This window comes from Triplophysa rosa, linkage group LG12 (genome assembly GCF_024868665.1).
Source record: "Triplophysa rosa linkage group LG12, Trosa_1v2, whole genome shotgun sequence".
Taxonomy (NCBI): domain Eukaryota; kingdom Metazoa; phylum Chordata; class Actinopteri; order Cypriniformes; family Nemacheilidae; genus Triplophysa; species Triplophysa rosa.
Window position 1 is genome coordinate 15,457,895 of NC_079901.1, and position 19,020 is coordinate 15,476,914.

The window sequence follows — 19,020 nt, forward strand, 5'->3', positions numbered from 1 at the left end:
TCGGAGCGTTCAGCTCGTCCGAGGTTTACGCGGTGATAGAAACGTGTCTTTTAGACATATGAAGTGCTCATTACTCATCACCTTTTGAAACACTTCGATTGGAGTCCTAAAAATGAAAATTTTAAACAAGAAGCTCAGAGTGTACTATAAATGTCAGTCGAGAATATACAGCCGTCCTTGGAATCAAATCCATTAAAATACTAGCAAATCAATCCCTAAAGGCAGTAGTTGATGAAAATTCTTGGATTTGTAAAGCCGGTGCACCCTGTAATAGTTTCTGAAATGTTTATGAGTCTGAATATTTGGAAAGAGCTCCTACAATTGTCGTCTATAAGCGGAGGGATTTTTGGGGGGAAAGGACTGTTCTTTTTTGTCTCGCTCATTACGGCCCAGCAGAACTTTGGCATGTATAATGACTTATGAATACCCTGTTAAATAAAGTACTAAACAGCATGAGTTCTGGCCTGGGGAGTCGTGCGGGAGCTCTAATATGAAACATTAACTTGGCTGAACCGCAGCATCACAACACATGTTATTATTTGTTGCCAAACGGCTCTTTAATTGAGAACAACAGTAAATCTGAGGTAGTGTAATTGGCAGACTAGTTGGGAACATGTGTTCACATCCCATGTTAAAGATTGCATGGGTTGGTTTTCTTATTGCTGCTGATGCTATTCGTGGTGAGCGTATTTCAGTGATTCTGACAAGTACGGGAGGAAAACGTCAGAGAGCATTACGGCTGTTGAGAATGAGTCACCAGAATGAGACTGTTGTGATTTGTTGTATTTTTATCTGTTCCTCATAGTTTGTTGGTCCTGCGAGGTCATGCTTATGGGGCAGTGATTGCTGCTCGCCTCATTTTCAGAAAACCAAGGATGTGCACATGATCTGTCTGTGGTTTAGCAGTTGTGTTTGTTTTCCTGGATCCAGGCTTCCTGAGAGCCCTGACCAAGATAGATAAAATGTAGAACTGTCATAAGATTATTCCACAATGAGTAAATATGAGTGTTATTTGCACAGGTGACTTCATTTTCTGGCTTTCAGACGTCTTCCTGGAATTTGCTTCCATCCCGTTTCAGTTCATCTCATCTCACAAATCAGAGTCGTGCATCCCTTTTCCTGCCTCTCTCACATTACATTTCCGCTTATTTTGGCCACTATCTCTCTCGCACTTGTTTTCCTAAACCGACAACACTCCCCCTCCCTTCACGCTCTTGCAATGTTTCATTATTAGTTCTTCATAATCTCTTCTCCTTGCCCCTGATCTTGATCTTGTCCGTCTTGGTTTTCCTCTATTTTTTGTTTTTGCTCGCTTGTTTCATGGCTTGCTTCCCAGCAACTTCTCTCCGAGTTTATATTCCTCCTCCGTATTCTCTAAAGAAACTCATCCCTCTTTCCCCTCATCCATACCAGCGGTTTTGCTTAGGAAACCCAGCTGTTTCCTGCTGTCCTCTGAATCTTACTCTCTCCCTCTCGCTTTCTGGCTGGCTTTCAAATGGGAGGATTGCACTTAGAGCAATAAAAAATCTTTTGGAGTTGGATGACTCTTTGTATGAGTTGCATACCCAGATGTGTCTCCTCAGCCGTGATACATTTCTTGTGTAAAACATTCTCATTAGTTACTCAACACTCCTCATTCCGGACCGACAAGGGTTTCCTGATGACAGTTTCCCCACCCTTTCCACTCTTCGACGAACCTCCCACCACGAGTCTCGATTTCTCCTCTCGTTCTCCTTTTCTGGCTTTCGGTCGCCCTGGCACCCCTATTGATGCCAACTGTAATGGCCCAGCTCTTGCTATCATCTAAGAAAAAAGAAGAATGTTAGTTTAAAAAAGTTAGATTAGTCCTTTGTATGCAGTATGCCAAGTCAATTTAGTTGGGAGCCTTAATGATAGATTTAGACTGTAATCCTCTTTAAGCTTCACTATGCTCTTAACATCATGGAAAGAGGTCGGCAAAGCCAATGTCATCATTTGATGTTCCCTAACTGTTTCACTGACACTTTGGGTACTATCTTAATGATTTGCACACGGTGAGGTAAAACCTGGTCAGAGAACTTACTTTTCCATACTTTACAATTGGCAGTAAGTGCTTTAGCAGCGTTTGGAATTTGGGAACATATTGCTAGATTATGATTTATATTTTTGTTAATGTATGTAAGTAGAATTTCATTGATCTTTTTTGAATTTATTCTGCTTATATTCTGCTGTAGGGCTTCTATATGACTTTAGGCATACGTTTTATAAGCTTTTGTTATATAATATGTTTCGCCAACTGAACAGTTTGTTTCTTAGTTTCACAGATATCAACCAAACATCATCTCGTCTAGCTGATGAGACCACTCACATCTCAAAAGGATAACCTGTCCTTCTGTATGACATTGAATAAGTCCAGGACACATGTACGATACATCACAGACCGCCTGCCAACCATAAACTATGATTGCATGACTCCCCTCAACCTCCAATATTGTGTGTGTCCTCTGAACTTTGACAGTTTTTTGTTACAGCCAAATTGTTTTTAGTTCTCCATCACGTAGATGCATTATTTATTAAATTGCTCACTACTTTGTAATTTTCATTTAAGATTTATTCTGTATGCCTTTAAAAACATTTAGATGACAGCATCTCAACCCGTGACTCTTTCCTTTGTAATTCATGTGACGTCTTACATACTGTGAACAAATGTCCTAACTCCTCTGATTTTTATCCACTTCTGACGGTGTGCTGGACTGTGCACAGAGGTCTCCCCACCCCACTGCCGTCGCGAGATCCATTTCAGGAATGCAAATGCCTAGGGCTCTGACAGCCTGTGATTTATCTTCTCATCTATCCTTGCACACATCTGCCTTTGCCCTTGTGTCTGCCTGTTGCTCATTCCACCCTCTCTCTCTCTCTCTCTCTCTCTCTCTCTCTCTCTCTCCCTCCTTCTCTCCTCCCTCCCTCTCCCAGGAGGCCAGGGACTCCCCTGCCTGCCCTCTGAGTTCGCCCAGGTCAGAGTTACAGCCCCGCTGACCCCGCCACCCACCACTCCTAGCCCGCTGTCCTGCCAGGGTCAGATGGTGCAGTGGCTGAGATGAGAGGTCCCTTCTCCCAGAGGAGAGTTGCTCTGAACTGCCACGGTGCTGGTGTGAGTCTGGACGCCGCGGCCGATTGCAGCCGCTAAGTGCTTTACAGTACAGCATGAAAATGCAAGTGACCTAATATCCACACTTGCTCTCTGTCAACAAGGATTACGCTCTGCCCAGAGTGAAAGGAGGCTGCTGGCGGCCAGGCAGCCGGTGCCGTGTGCACTTGTGTGTGCGCGTGTGTGGACAAACAGAGCGTGTGATGAAGATGACCCAGGTTAGCTCTGCTCCTGCAGGAGAGCATCACAGGCCGCAGAAGGGCCATGGCCAACCTGCCGTCGACCCTCCCAGCGGATCGCGCTTGAACCCCCCGACCGAAAGCTTTAAACAACTGCTTACGATTCCACAGCGTCCACTCCGCTCCTCGCTCAACAGGCAGCGAAAGCAAGGACGTCTGCAGGCTCTCCAATGTTTGTCTCATCTTCGTGCCCTCTGGCCTCGAACAAACATACACATACGCTTCTCAAAAACAGAGCCCCCTCGCACCTCACACACCATCGCTGCCTACCCCATCCCGATTTCTCATTTACTAGTCCACACTTGTGCGCGGGCTGCTGAGAAATGGGCGCCTGGTGTGAGGTCAGGTGTTATTCATCACGCCGCGTCTGGGCGAAGCGTTGACATTCGTAAAGGCACTCGCTCGGCTGCCATTGTAATTGAGTCTCCTTGTCTTTTCTAGGACACAAACAAATATAACTATGTCAGGACACCTCACAGCTATATATTACCCAGCTCAGTAAGAGAGACAAAGGGCGAGTTATCATTTGGGCGGCAGCTGAGGAGAGGGAGGGAGACACATGTGGACACAGGCAAGGTGGGGTTTTGAGCGCTGGGGTCGGGGGGCGGGGCTGTTTTTTAAAGTGGGGTCGAGGTAATAAATGAAGCTCAAGTTCAAACGATACTCGAATGTTGGGAATATATGGGAGGTTGGTGTTTGGATAGACTGTGCTGTGTGTTGTTGGTCACTGTGGCTTTGGAGGTTTTAACGTCTAAACCCATCAAATAATAAAGCAAAAAGCCATGAGAGGTCGTTCATATAAAGATTTCGCCGCAGGCGTTATCAGGCACAATGCAAAGCGGAGCTGAGTGGCTTTTTTAAAACAATGCCAACAGCGCAATGATGAAAGACACCAAAGTTTAATATGCAGTTCAATTTATTATTAATGATATTATGAATAAACAATTCATCCGCAAAGTAGTGTACTTCCTGTAGGCTGTTTGCGGTTGCTAGGCAACACGGGAACTTGGCACATTAATACAGAATGCCACATTCCAGGTGTGCATTCGTAGTAATTTTACAACAGCTTGAATCTGGGCTGAATTCAATATCAGAATTATTAGTTTTATCAAAAAAAAGGAAAAGCCACAAATGTCCTTCCCTTATCATGTTTACATTTGTGCAGAATTTTTCTTTTTAGTGGTTGACCCTCAGTTCATTCATTTCGTGCTGTTTTCAAACTCCTTCGCTGTCTTTTAAGGCAAAAAATGTGGCCTTGCTATGTCAGTACCGCAGCTGGGTCATGAATTAAAAAAGTGAAAAAAGTAAGGGAGAAAGAAATCAGACCTGTGTTGACATTCATGGGGCAAAGGGCCCGTGCACATTTGCAGAGGTCATCGGAAAGTAAACACCTATTAATGGTTACCTGCTTGACGAGCAGATAAGCGGGTCACGGTAATGATTAAGCCACAGCTCGCTGGGTTACAGGCCATGTGTGTACAAAAGCATGTTTGGCAAATTCAAGTCTGCGTTGGTGCTAAAGAAACAAATAGTAATGGCTATAGGACAACAGCCTGTGAGCTGTTATGTGTCAGACTAACGTTCTGTGAGAGAAGAAACACACACACCTGTGTTAGTCAAGCAAACCACACTTGTCAACAGCCATTAGCACATTCATGCAGGTACTGTACTGTGGGTGGCTTGTTGACTGTACGGCGCAGGTTAGAACGGGAGAGAGAGAAAGCGATGGAGGTAGAGAGGGAGGGCGAGAGACACAGAAAGAACGAAAGAAAAGGGGAAAAAAACATTGAAGTTCACAAGGTCATTTCCAGCCGAGGGATAAAGTAAACTGAGCGAAACTGCACAAGCTGCAACTTATCAGCCCGCCTGCATGCCAGAGCTTTCTCTTCTGTGTGCGATGTGTGCGTTTCAGAAAACAAAACAGAACAAGCTGATAGTTTTTGCTTCGAGTACTTGTATCTTCCTCTGCTCAGAAACTGTAATCATAAACTTTCTCACGATTCGGTCTGTTATTAACAGGAATTTAACAGGAATCCGTCCGCCAGGTAGTGTTGTAGATATTTATGAAATGTAATTAGGAATTTCCCCCATTTGAAATAAACGCAAACCCTGTTGTTGAAAGAAAGAAATATTCGCTTTGTGTTATTAAATGAATTGTTGTCTTGGTTTGGTAAATTCATCGAATCTTAAAACATTTTAAGCTTGTCTTAATGAACAAAATCTTCAGCGTGAAGGAAGAGATTCAAGGCTACTTCAAGGCTTTCCAGCAGACTCACTTTGAGTTTATTCTGTCCTTGGCAGTTTCATGGGTTAATCATAAGCATAATGAAAAAAATGTGTTTTAGAAGAATAAATTATTGTAAGAAAATGTTATAAGCTTTTACGCTGATGTAACGGAGATATTTATAAATTAATTCCCCGCTAAACAAGCATGAATTTAAAAAGATATGCTTTGACCTTTTCCATCAATTACTTTGTGTCGTGGACATTCAGAAATTCCAGACATAATGAAAGTAACAGCTTAGCTGTTAACAACATGGCATTTTAACTAGTGCTTTTATAATAACAGAAACATGCACTATTAAACACTTAAGAGTAAATGCAAAACGTTGTTAACATTTCTATATGCGAGTGGAATGTAATTGTTTGTTTTCCCCACACTTTTCTAGTGGTCATTTATTGTAGTGTGGCTTTTCATACTTTGTAGTGCTTTTAATTGGTCTACTTTAATCTTCTATCACAATTATTTCGGTTAAAGCTGGCGTTTCTCAAGAACGCTTTAAGTAAATACCCGCCATTCGGTATCTATCGCTGTGCTAATTCCAAAGGTCAGGGGTAACCTTAGCAACTCTCAGGTCAGTGTTAATTAAGAAATGATTTTATTGTTCACCGTCCCTCCAGCTCAACATTACAAACCCGAAACCTCCCTCAAACAGTATCAAAAGATACTTCTGTCTGAATGATCTAACTGCCAAAATCCTTACATAAATACCTAGGAGTGGGAGAGCTGTCTATCCCCCCTCCCTAAAAAATGGTTTCTTAAAAAAATGGAGAGTAAGGAAGGGTCATCTGGTTTCCATTAGTAAGATAAAATGGTTCACTTGGAGCCTTTTACCAGCCTCTTTGTTTCTGGGAGGCGTCCATGCTTCTCTCTCCATCATCAACCAGTTGACACGACATTAAAGGCTTCAAACGACCAAGTCAGGGCCCTTAATCAAAAACTAATTGTAATAGATATTGGAGGAGTCCTAACACTCTGACCGCTCAGGCTGGTATCAGTGGTCCAAAGCTTGAGATAGCATTAAACACAACACAGACCTGATAGCTGCCACAGGCTAGAAAGAACAACCAGAGGCAGAGAGGGTGGGGGGGTGGGACGTGCTAAGTGCTACATGTGGCTGAAAAGACACATGCACTGTGAAACCACACTCCTTTAGATAAGTTCACCACTGTCCTGTCAAGCTGCGTTAGTTAGCAACAAAAAAGGAATTTGAAAACAAAACATGAAAGTGGTCCTATCGAGGCGGTTGGGAACGAGGCTGAAAGGCCGAGAGAAAATGTCAGTTTGGCCCAAAAAATCCGAAAGGCCTGTGAGTCTTATCAGTCCCTGGAGGATGGCCGCATATTCTTTTACTCTAAATATTTCTTGAAAAGTCTCTGGAGGGGACTCCATGACACATTTTCTTTATATTTTTGATGTGTGAATGGTCTAAAAATGGATACGTATGTATTTTCATGAACTTTGGAAATGTGATTCAGCTTTTGTTCTCGTGTTATTTTATGCAAAAACATTTCTGTGAAAACACAGCAAACTGGACTTGAAAGATTAGTTTTTTTCCTCGGTGTGTGTGGGCTTTGTGAATTAAGGAACAAATGAGAAAATGTATTTATACTAGAGTTTACAGTCTTGTGTTTCTTCAATTTCTGTGTTTTTGTACTTTCAGCTTTTTTTGGCTGCCCTGACTTGAATGAAGCACTGATGGAAGATCTGTATTTTTATGAATACAGGGTGGGGGTCATTGTTTATACGTGTTTTAAGTGAAGTGTGTTTAAGGGATTTTCCTGAAAGTGTTCTTATTTGATAACATTGCGTTTTATGCTTTTCATAAAATACAACATTTATACAGATGGTAGTTTTAAACACTATATCATTGCCTAATATAGTGTGCATATTTCTGTGCGTGTTGTATCAGCATGTATGTTTGTGCCTTTGAGAATTACTCAAAGACCTTAAACACTGGAAGTCAGTATGTGTTGCCAGATTTAATTAAACTAATTGATTCCTTTGCATTTTTATTAGCAGCGGTCATTAGAATATCTAGACTTTCAGACAGGCAAGACAGATAGGAACTTTAAGGAGCTCTTTCTCATGTATATTAACCTCGCTGACACTCCACTGCTTAGCATATTGGAATCCCTGTCGAAATTCATGTCCAGGACTGGGGCGGTCTGTCTTGTCAGAATGATCCATAATGCAATTCACATCGCCAGCAGATGATTGAGTTAAGAATTAGGACTTCAGATACACTTGTCTTCCCTGCACTGTCTGACTAGGGGCAAGGCCCATTCTTCAGCCGTTAGTCAGGTGATCTGCTAATAAATCACGCTGGTGTAAAGTAACCATGAAGTTATCAGAGTGACATTGGTTAGCCAAGTACGGGTGTACACTGTCCAAAGAAGTGATGCTGAGAGGGCATTAATACGTTGATGTTGTTATCCCTGTAAATTGAAGTGAATATGAAGGTGTAATACGCCGCGAGCCATGCCAAGTGATACTATTAGAAACAACGGTGTCACAAAGAGTTTATAATCTGATATTAAATGAGACATAGCTGCCACTAATTCAGAGCTGCAGTATTCCCATGGTCCTGTCAGTCAGCTGTCATTACTAATAATCTAGCCGTGGGTCTCATAGTCTCGGTGTGTTTACAAAGGACATTCTCACCCTGTCGCAGGGTCACCCAGAGTGACATTTCAATAGCTCAGAGTTGAAGGGCCGGTATACCCCAAAATAAACACATTCTAATTAGGTGGCGGTGTCACCTGACCAAAGAACCGGAGTATCCCCCCAATTATTGCATGTCATCTTGAATTATCATGTTGATTGGTTAGAGGCATTAGATTGTGTTAAACACTTTATATGACCAATAAGTGAGTTTAATTATAGGCCTATAATCTGGCTCTTGGTGCACTGAATCGGGTAAACCATACACACAAAACCATTTTTTGTACTTTATCAGTAAGAAAATGTCATAGAGCTTCAGTATTTTTCTGTATGCTACCACTAACCCTAAACCGAACTGTTTGCCATATTCGATTTAAAGTCAAACGTTTTGGGCCTTTTTACTATTGAGAACCACCTAAAATGGCCTCAGTAGTTGTATTTCGCACGTTATTTGTCAGGACATTTTCATACATTTGTACACCCTCAAACATGTAAACACAAAAAATTCCCTCTTCAGCTTCAAAACCTCATATTGTTTGCTTCCATCCCGTGCCCAAATATATGCCTGAGTGTTGTAATTGTTCAGCAAATGCATGCCGCTCTCACCCAACATCGCCTGGCCCTGGCTGCATCACTCCCCTGTGGATAACAAATGGGCCTTTTCTCTCCGAATTTGAGGCTAAACGATGGTTTCGCTTAGAGAGCAAAGTGACTGTCCATCTTCATAACAGTGTTCTCCATCAAAGAGCAATGAGTCCCATCCCATACGACTGGCCCTGATTAAACACAGGCAATGGATATCCCCCTCCAGCCCCCACCCGTTCTCTACCAAGACGGAGCAAAGCCAGTCCTGCTATGTCAGCCCCAGCACCTGCAGCTATCAGCTTCTTTTCTCTTGTAATAAAACACTGCTCACATCTGGAGCGGCGAGATGCTCGTAGCTGCTGCCGCTGCCCGCGAGTAGCGTCTCACGACACAGTTTCATTTGATTCAAATTACCAAATGAATTGTGCATTGAGGAGGCCGTGCAGAAGGCCGCGCGGGTCAATGGCTAAGGGCGGTTAACTCTTTATTGCATTTCTGAACTTTTTCTGAGTCAGTGATATTTGAAATAGCATATTAAACTAAAAAAAACAGGCCTTTTAAATGTGCATATATTTTAAAATGTTGTTATTTAAAATAATAGTAATCAAAACGAACAAAATGTAAATAAAGAATAATGTAGTGACCTCAAATATTTTCTTATGTTTTAGATTCTTCAAAAGACTGAATTTGAATGGATCAGATTCTTCAGCATTCTCAACCATCTACAGTATATCCACCTGTGAGACCTTTTCATCATTACAGAGCACTTTTTTTTCACCATACTCATAGTATTATAGGTTTCATTGTTTTTTGTGTCTACAAAATATGCATATTTATAGAAGGTGTAAAAGGTTTGAAGAAATTAATGTGTGTTGAAAGTTTTGACTGATTGTGTATGTCACTCACAGTACACGCTCTTCTGTTTTGCTTGCAGTTAAACAGGAGGAAATAAAGAAGGGATTATATGAACCGTTTGAGTGATAAGTATCAGCCAGCTCACTGACTTTTACGACTTGTTGCCTGCTGTTCACATGTTGACATTTTCATGTTATAGTCTTGCAAAGTGAAAACTTCTCATTTTCTTTCTGGCTATGTGTAGAAGGTTATATTTAAGTTGTCACAGATTACAGCAACAAACTAATGGTGTGGTAAATTTGTGCTAAAAGGCTTTTGCGAAAATTTCTAATATATAACTGAGAACAGGCGACTATAAGCTTGTGTTTTAAAGTATATGTCTATATATAAATACAATTTCTAATATAAATGTAGCATTAATATTGTAATATAATTAAGGGTATTTTTGCATAGTCTCACAATTATTTTACGCATGATAATTGTTTTTCATGCTTACTTGTATAAATACTATTAGTTTTATATAAAAACTTAAACTTTTTCGTATCATACAAAGCTTTTGGTATTCAAGTGCATTCAAAGCATCATTCAGCATAACATTCACATATAAAACCTCACACGCTGGCACAAGACCAGAGTTTTCAGTAAAGTCGGCAAAGTAAGAGGACTCTACAATCTTGATAGGCTTGTCTTGTTTTAGGGTTGGGTTTCCATCCATTTCAAGGGGGTAAAATCTTACACCACCAAGGCTGCAGGCACATAGCATTGCAGAGCTATCACAGGATGGGAGCTTGAAGCTCTTAGGAACATTAGCCTGAAAGAAAACAAACACGGGTCAACCGAATTAACCCAACTCCACACTGCCAACCAAGAAAAACTCCCAACAAAGAGCCTGTCATCCCTTACTGACAAGGACCAATCTGTACACGCTGACCTGAAGTGTCCTGCAGTCTACAGGAAACTCCCCTACATAAGGAATATTTAGCCAGATGCATAATGTACCATACCAAAGCATTAATGCTAGTTTCCAAAAAGCTCTGAACAAATTCTTAATGTACTAATGTGTTGGAGCATGATTTGAAACATTTGCAGTCATTTTATTTCTGTGCAAAGGAATTTGTTAAGCAAACATTTAAAGACAGATTTCATATTGGTTGTGCTTTAAAAAGTTTCAAAACAACCATATCATACCATTATACCTTGCATGCAATGGGTGTACATGATCTTCAAAGCATACTGCGTGTTCCAGTTTAATCAAACGTGTCTCTGTTTACACTTTTATTTGGATCTGAACCAGTGCAACAGGAGGTTATGTGCATCTCTATGTGCTACACAGTCTTACTAAACAGCAGGACATTAGCTAATGTCATTATCTCTTCTGTGTGGTCAAAAGGCCTAATCTTGTGTTATAGGATTTATACGACAGGAGAGATCTTACTGGATAAAGAATTGGCTTTGCGTCAAGGCCTTGGATAACAGGCTCAGTTGCCCAGCTATTGCAGGGGATATCAATGTACACAATAATACACATTTCGCTGAAGATAAACACAAACAAGATGTCTTCTCCTTTTTAAACTACTTCGTGCATTTGTTTCTATCTTTCCTGCATGGAAAACAGTTGCAAAAAGCATAGTAATGGTGTGTATGCATCTGGCAACCATTTTTCTGTGAACAGGTGCAGAGCAATAGAGTCTGTCTGCTTACATAAAGCATATATATTAAGCTGCAATTATCTATAGAGAAGAGAAAAAATGATAAATGCCCTGAACTTGATGTAGCATTTAATAATGCCACTCTTTTAACCCTTCCAAAGCGTGTATAAAATCTATTAGTCCCACTACGCCTTGTCGTCTATTTGTCCACATGCCGAGTGGCCTGGCCAACAGGTGTCAGTTCTGAATGACTCTCCACCTCCCATTATGAAGAGCTACCTTTACTAACAGCCCCGTATTAAAGTGTCATTATCTCCTCCCCTGTCTTGTGTACCATGCAGAAATAGAATCCGGGATTCTGTTCCCTTATATTTCCATTTTTCCACTCTGCTGGGTATAAATGTCAACGTCCTATTGTGTGAATAACAGGCATTCCCACATCAGCGCTGATTGTTCCATATGTAGTGGTGGAAGCAGAATAGAGCGTTTGATTTCAGATAATGTACAACCAGACAAAATGCCACTGGACTTGGCAGGACCCCAATTGTCTAAGCTGGCAGGCTAAGCCGGAGACCTGAATCTGGAGACTACGCTGGGGACTGCAGGAAAAGAACACCTTGGTGGTGTAGATTTCACTGACTGTTATAATACAATTTGTCAGGTTTTATGATGTCAATGACAGCTGGAATTCATAACCTTAACCTTGTGATCTTTATGCCATGCAAAGTCAACTTTTGTCTCTGGGTGGAACATCATTTCTTAAGCCAAGCTCCTTTTAGTGGTAAACTGTTAAACATTCATGTGTATTGCATTATGTCAAGGTTCTTCACATATTAGTGATCTGACATACCTAAGATATTGTGCACATAAAAAGTTTAAAAATTGTAATTTCTGTGCTGTAAACAATTGCAGTAGTAGTGAAATCATGCATGCACATACTTAAACATTTATTATTGCAAGTTACTCTTACTCTGTGTCAACAATTATCTTTGCATATAAAAGTCTACAGATGTCTGTGGATGTAGATTACACTATATGTATGTCATTCCTACTATGCAGTTGTCATTTTCCATTCCATACACACAAAATCAAAGCTACAGCAAAATACTTTTGTCACAAACAAATAACTGAGTTGGTTCTTTTAACGTGTTCCACACTTCCTGTGGCCGAATATCCATACTTCAAATCAGTACGTGAAATAGATAGTTGATCAGTATTTAGTGTAGTAGGTGAGAAACTTGTGGATGATTTACTGCTTTTGACAGACATTTTTCTATCCCATGAGGCCCTGGGAGCAGAGAACCCACCAAATTCAAAAAGCAAAAATAGAAAATGGTGTACATAGGTACCTAGAAATTCATTCATTCAGAGTTTAACAAATTATTTTGTCATTGTTAATATGTCAACTAATATGTCAATAGGTCAACTAAAATCTGGGTCACAGGACAGTGCAAGCATGGTGCATATAGTGTGTCCAGCATGTATTTATGTTACAAACACATACTAATCATATAAACTGAATAAAGAAATGCCTATTGAATCATTATTTTACCAAATAAACTCAAAAAAGTTAAAGTTAATAAATAAGTGTGATCTATTAACCATTACAAATGTCATAATGACTATTGTTTTTCAGTATTGTAAGTCTCTTGTTGCTAAAAGAAAAAGTTGTAACATATTATATATTTTGATACATTTTGTTTTATATTTAACTACTACATTTGAATTTGATTTATTAGGAAATATAATTTATTCCCTGTGTCACTTTTCATCCTGTTAGTCTTTAATATACCTACCTACCAAAAAATAGTTCCTCAGTGACATCATCCAGGAAGTGACATCATTTTGGAGGGAAACAACAGCACAATCATATGTAAGTAGGCCTAGTAGTGGATTTCATTTATGCTTTGGTGTTTTGCAATTGGCATGTATTGATCTAAAATATTTTTGATAAGTTTGGTAACAATATCACTAGCTAATTATTATATTCAAATGATTTTATTCTGTGTTGATACTGTTAGGTTCCATTCTGTGACAAGGCCTGTTCACTTGTCACTGTTTAAATAAGTTAAAATGAATGAAGTGCCTAAACCAAACCAGAGCATACCTCTAAAATAATGTTTTTTTTACATTTTCTAAATATATATAGTTGTTATGTACATATGTACTCTATATACATTTAATATAACAATTGTATTTTTAGATTTCTTGTTTGTTGTTTGTTTTAAGACTTGTTTCTTACTTAAATATTAATACTTTGAAGTGTAAATATTTGTCTAGACACATCTTATCATAATATAATTCACAGAGAGGGTCTCCCCGCACCACTGAAGCTGCATGCATGTCTTGTACATCAGTTGCCCTGCATATTCAGTTTCATCTGAATGCAAACAGTGACCTGGAGATGGCAGGTAATAACAGTTCATACGGTTCACTGTAAGGTCACACTCTGGCTTTCCCTTTTCTTTTGAAGAACTGGACGTAGTTCCCACAAACCATGCTTCATAATGTGCGTTTTCATGCCTATGGTCCAATAAGTTGTTGGATAATTGATATATTGATTGGTTATGTCATCATGTGTTGGTATAAAAGATGTCATGTGGCAGGCAGAACAATCCACGGCCTCCATTGTTCATTCATTAGCGTCCCTGATCGGGCCCATGTCTTGGTTAGCTGCAGGCCAGCCAGATAAGGATCAGTAGATGATTGGGCGCACACATTCTTAACATGGCTGACCCGTGACATCTTGGGGGCAGTCGGGGAGTCTGTCATTATGTGTACAATGCGTTGCTTTCTTCCTTCTTATCTTTGCCGATGACATTGAGAGTTTTCGCATTAACTCATTAACGACAAGACTCATCATTACAGGGATCGAGTAGAGGGAGGGCGAGGGGCAGGGTGTTTCACCGAATGGGTGACACTTGGCATGGAGGAATGTAGGCTCAGTTAAATTCCTCCCTCCCTCCCTCTCTCTCTCTCTCTCTCTCTCTCTCTCTCTCGCTCTCTTGCTCACTCGCTCTCTTTGATATGAGTCTTAGTGATTGAGGGATGGGCCAGTCAAGTCCAAGGCTCAGAACTGAGTGTGAACATGATATGAAAACCGGCTATAAGTGACCCTTTTTTAGTAAACAAGCCAATACTGAATAAATCAAACTTAAGCGAGAACTCACAGTTGCTAACTACCAGAGTTCACCCTGACTGGAGAAAACGTAGGTCCGTATGACACGCAAGTTCAGAGAATGATCTCTTAAGCTCCAGAGGTCTTTCACTCGAGGGCTTTTTGCTGCCAGGAGCTTATGAAGGCCAGGGTGTTTGGCCTTTGCTCGTAGCTAACAGTGCCAAGGCCTTGACTCTTGTGGTTTGCCTCTGTCAAACATTGGATTTCAGAGCGCGGCTTTGTGGAAAAACTCTGCTATTCCGTCTGTTTTCTTGATCCATTACCACTTTCAACACGGTTATACAGAGCGTAGGGAAAAAATGGGATGGGGGCGACGAAAAACTGTCTGGAAGAGATTGATAGCTTTGCTCTGTGGTTCAATTGTAAATTAGAATGCAAGTCCCTCTGGGATACGAGGGCTCTATTTGTGATTAAGAATAAAGGCTCCGTAACTGAGAGATAGAAGAAAAAGTTTGCTCCCTCTTTACACACAGGCAATTAGCTTGATGAAATGGCCCTCACTGTTTTGTGCCCTGGATATGTAAACTGATATTATAATAATGGAGCTGGCTGCTTGTTCTATTCTTTTCACCTTGAGTCGAACAGGAGGAGGCGTTATGGTGTACACAAAGCATTGTCTTGTATAACACCGCAAAACTAGACCCCTGGCGGGTGCTAAACCACAGATGCAATGCAAACCAAGATGACACAAGAAACAAAGCAGGCTCTCATATGTGATGAAGGTACGGGAGTGAGCGTAGTACGGTGGTTACCAGCGTGACAAAGTGATAAAGAACTTTTATATGCCTAGTAGAAATTATGGTGTAGTGAGCTCGAAGTCTTGGCGCTGTACCTGCCCACAGCAGGAGTCTCACCTACCTCAATATTTTATTCTCTCTCTCATAAGGGGCTGGGCGATGCATTAAATTTTATTATCTCATTTTTATATGGTAACAGTATTTTTTTTTATCAGGGATTGTGTTTTTTTGTCTCACCTGTCTCCACTTTTTAGCATTTGTAAAGCTGGGAAGACTGTTATTTGGTTTCATTTTGGCATGGATAACACACTTTCATCAAAAACACTAAATGTTTGTGAGATAAGCTTTAAGAGTCAGTTTCAATAGATATTTTTTTCCAGATTTACATTTACACATTTGGCAGACGCTTATCCAAGTTATACATTTTTTGTATGTGTGCTCCCTTGGGATGGAGCCCATAACTTTGATTTGATATCCCAGATTCATATTTAACCATCCTGTAGTTAATAAGAAGTAAGAACTTTTTAATGTGTAATTGTTTTTACACAGTTTGTAATGTTGCAACCTCACTTTTCACCGTACCCCCTTGCTCCCTATAAACAAAGAAAAGCTGAGAAACATTCAGTGGAAGGTTTCCTGCTCCTGCGTCTCAAATCGATTCTGCAGGCATAAGAAGGGGCAGTCCTGCGCAATTGTTTTGAGGGGACGTGCAGTGAAGCGGACTTCTACGGCAATGCGAGTGTAACACAAGTGCATTGCTAACACATGGCTGTATTCCTGGAGATGTCAGAGGGGATCTGCTTTCATGAAAGGGAGTGAGCGAGGGATCTAATGTGGAAGTAATTACATGTGAGAGAGTCACTGTGATGGAATGCAATACAATGTTTTCCATTTGCAGGTCAATGCCCAGAGTTACATAGTGTTGCAGATATGCTACCACCGGCCTCTTGTTTTATAACATTTCTGTGTGACTCTGCACATTCATTCAATAAGAACAGGCTGGATTCTATTGAACTTTTTGACAGACAAGCGTACGATTGTAAATTCGTTGGCTGACTTTCTGCGGAATAGTGAGGAAACTTAAGTATAGCGTTGTATGTGAGCAGACTACTGGGTGTATTTCGCGTGTGCACTTCTGAAGTAGATCATTTTAGTGGCTGACACCTCTCTTCAGTATTCAAGAGGCTGACAAAGTATAAGCAGATGTTATTTATGTAAAATGCTAGCCCACCAGGCTAATAAGGTCATTTCACCAATTTATCTTTAGAGAGATTGCTGACTTCCTGTGGGTTCATTATGTGGAGTGAAATTTCATTCAAGTCAATCCTACCTGTAATTGAAGGCAGAGCTGTTTAGGGTGAGTTCAGCAACTCTCAGGCAGTTTCGAGATGGGCATATGTGTGAATCTGAACACTTAGCATGATGCTAGACATGGGAAACGGGGGAAAACCTGGTTGCCGAGTGTGGCGTAGCAACCACACCCATGTTAGTCTTCCCTCTGCTTATGTTTCATTTCCAAAGAAAAGTCTAGACTGGCCTGGGTCAAATGCTCATATTAGCTGACACTCTATACTCAATTATCCAACGATCACAAAAAAAGCATGAAAGAGGAAAAGCTTCAGACATAAGTTACATAAGGGATTATAATTTTTTGTCTGCACTGTTGAGACAAAAGGTATGTAATCGGGCCCACCTCGTGCGTCTCCGGGTGTCCACAGTTTCAGATAGGAACATCAGGCAGGCTGAGGGAGAGATTAGCCAGTTCCTGACCTGACGTGTTAGGACGTCCAAGAGCAGTAATGAGTGCCACTGATCAGTGAGTGTTTTGGGTCAGACTGCAATGTCTAAACTGATCATTCCAGTCTAATGAGCTTTGGTGACTTTGATGTAATGGTCCAGCTGATTCAGCGCGCTAGCTGCGCCGCGCAGATCAAGGTCATGTTATGTTTTGAGATGTTACTAGATAGAGCGATGGATCCTTTTGTAGGATTCTGCCTTCTAAGCCTTGACATTTGTGGGAGTTAGATCTACATCTCTGAAGTTCCATGAGTGTTTGCTGGTGTTCAGGAAGGGATTAAATAGCTTTAAATTTACCTAATAGTCATCTGGATGTGTCATTTTTTTCTCTCATTTTACATCAGATCTTTGAATGAGTAATATATTATCAAACCCCCTGAATTAAATAACAGCAGTATAATAATTTTCCAGATTTGGCAACAAATGCAGGTAGATGTGACAGTCCATAACGTGACACTTACATAGTTGTTTGTATGTAGGGTTCATAGTCAGTACCATTATCGGACCTGCATACCAAAAACTATTACGCTCTTAAAAATAAAGGTGCTACAGAGCAATGCCATAAAACAACTATTTTTGGTTCTCTTCTGACAAGAAAATAATCTTTTGTGAAACAGAAAGGTTCTTTAGATGTTAAAGGTTCTTTATGGAACCATTTAGCCAAAAATAGTTATTTTGTGGCATTGTGAAGCTCCGTTATTTTTAAAAGTGTATTTAGAAAGTTAATATATTAATTTAAGCTAAAAAACCAATGTTGCAACAATCCAAGTTGGAAAATCATAGATTCATCAGATGCACTCGTCTGGCCCAAAGTTTACTTTTTGGTTCAAATATAAACATTTATTTTATGTTTAATTAATATTAATATTATTTGTATTCATATTTTATTGTATATTAATTGTAATAAAATACAATAAAACTACTCAAAAGTTATTGATTCTTTGTGGAGGTCTACCGAAAGTTAAGTTTGGGCCACATAACGTTTGTTTATGTTATTGCTGCTGAAACAGTCTATTATGCAGCTATTATCCATTAAAGGCATACTTTTTGTGATGTATGTACACTGCATTCATTGTATGTATGTACACTGCATTCATTTACAGGACACCAATCGAATTACATCCTGGCTTTGCTGGTCATGGCATTTTAATTTTGCATTTTTAATTGGTCCCACTCTGCATAAAGACTCTTCTTTTGTACCTATCTAAACATGATTTTTATGCCGTAGATTCATTGTATATTTTGACATATGGAAACACATACTACAAACCATAACATTTACTCTTTGAATAGGACAGTCCACGCTGCTTGGCTTTTGAGGTGAACCACAGATTTAATTTTGTGAAACCAAAGAAAAATGTATTACATTATGCGATACAACATGGAACTGTTGCCTGGAGAGCCATCATTTATCCTTGTAAAGATTTACTATCTCTTTGTGTAGACCGCCATAGTACATTGCATTATGTGGATATCAAAGCTGATGTTCCTGCACATTTATAAATAAAATGAAATGGGCGGTTCTCTGTTGGGAAACTTTGGCTTAAATTATTACTGGATATATATATATTTATATATATATTAGTTCATGCTGTAAAACATTTTATCCGAACACAACCAACGTGCCTGGTTTTTAAGTTGTGTCTAACAGCAAACAAAGCTGAGTTTATTTTCACACATTCAACTTATTCATGTACCATGAAGTATTTTTGCCGTCCTGGAAAAAAACAGTCCTTGACATGTTGTAAGCATTGACCTCTTGCCCCGTCTCATTGACATTCACACCTCTCTCTTTCCCTGAATGGAATGCAGATGTGTTTGTTTGTAACTTACCATATGGGTAGACACACATAGTGAGGCCATAAGTCTGTGACTTTTCCTTGAGCTCTGTATGAAAGGCTGCCCTCA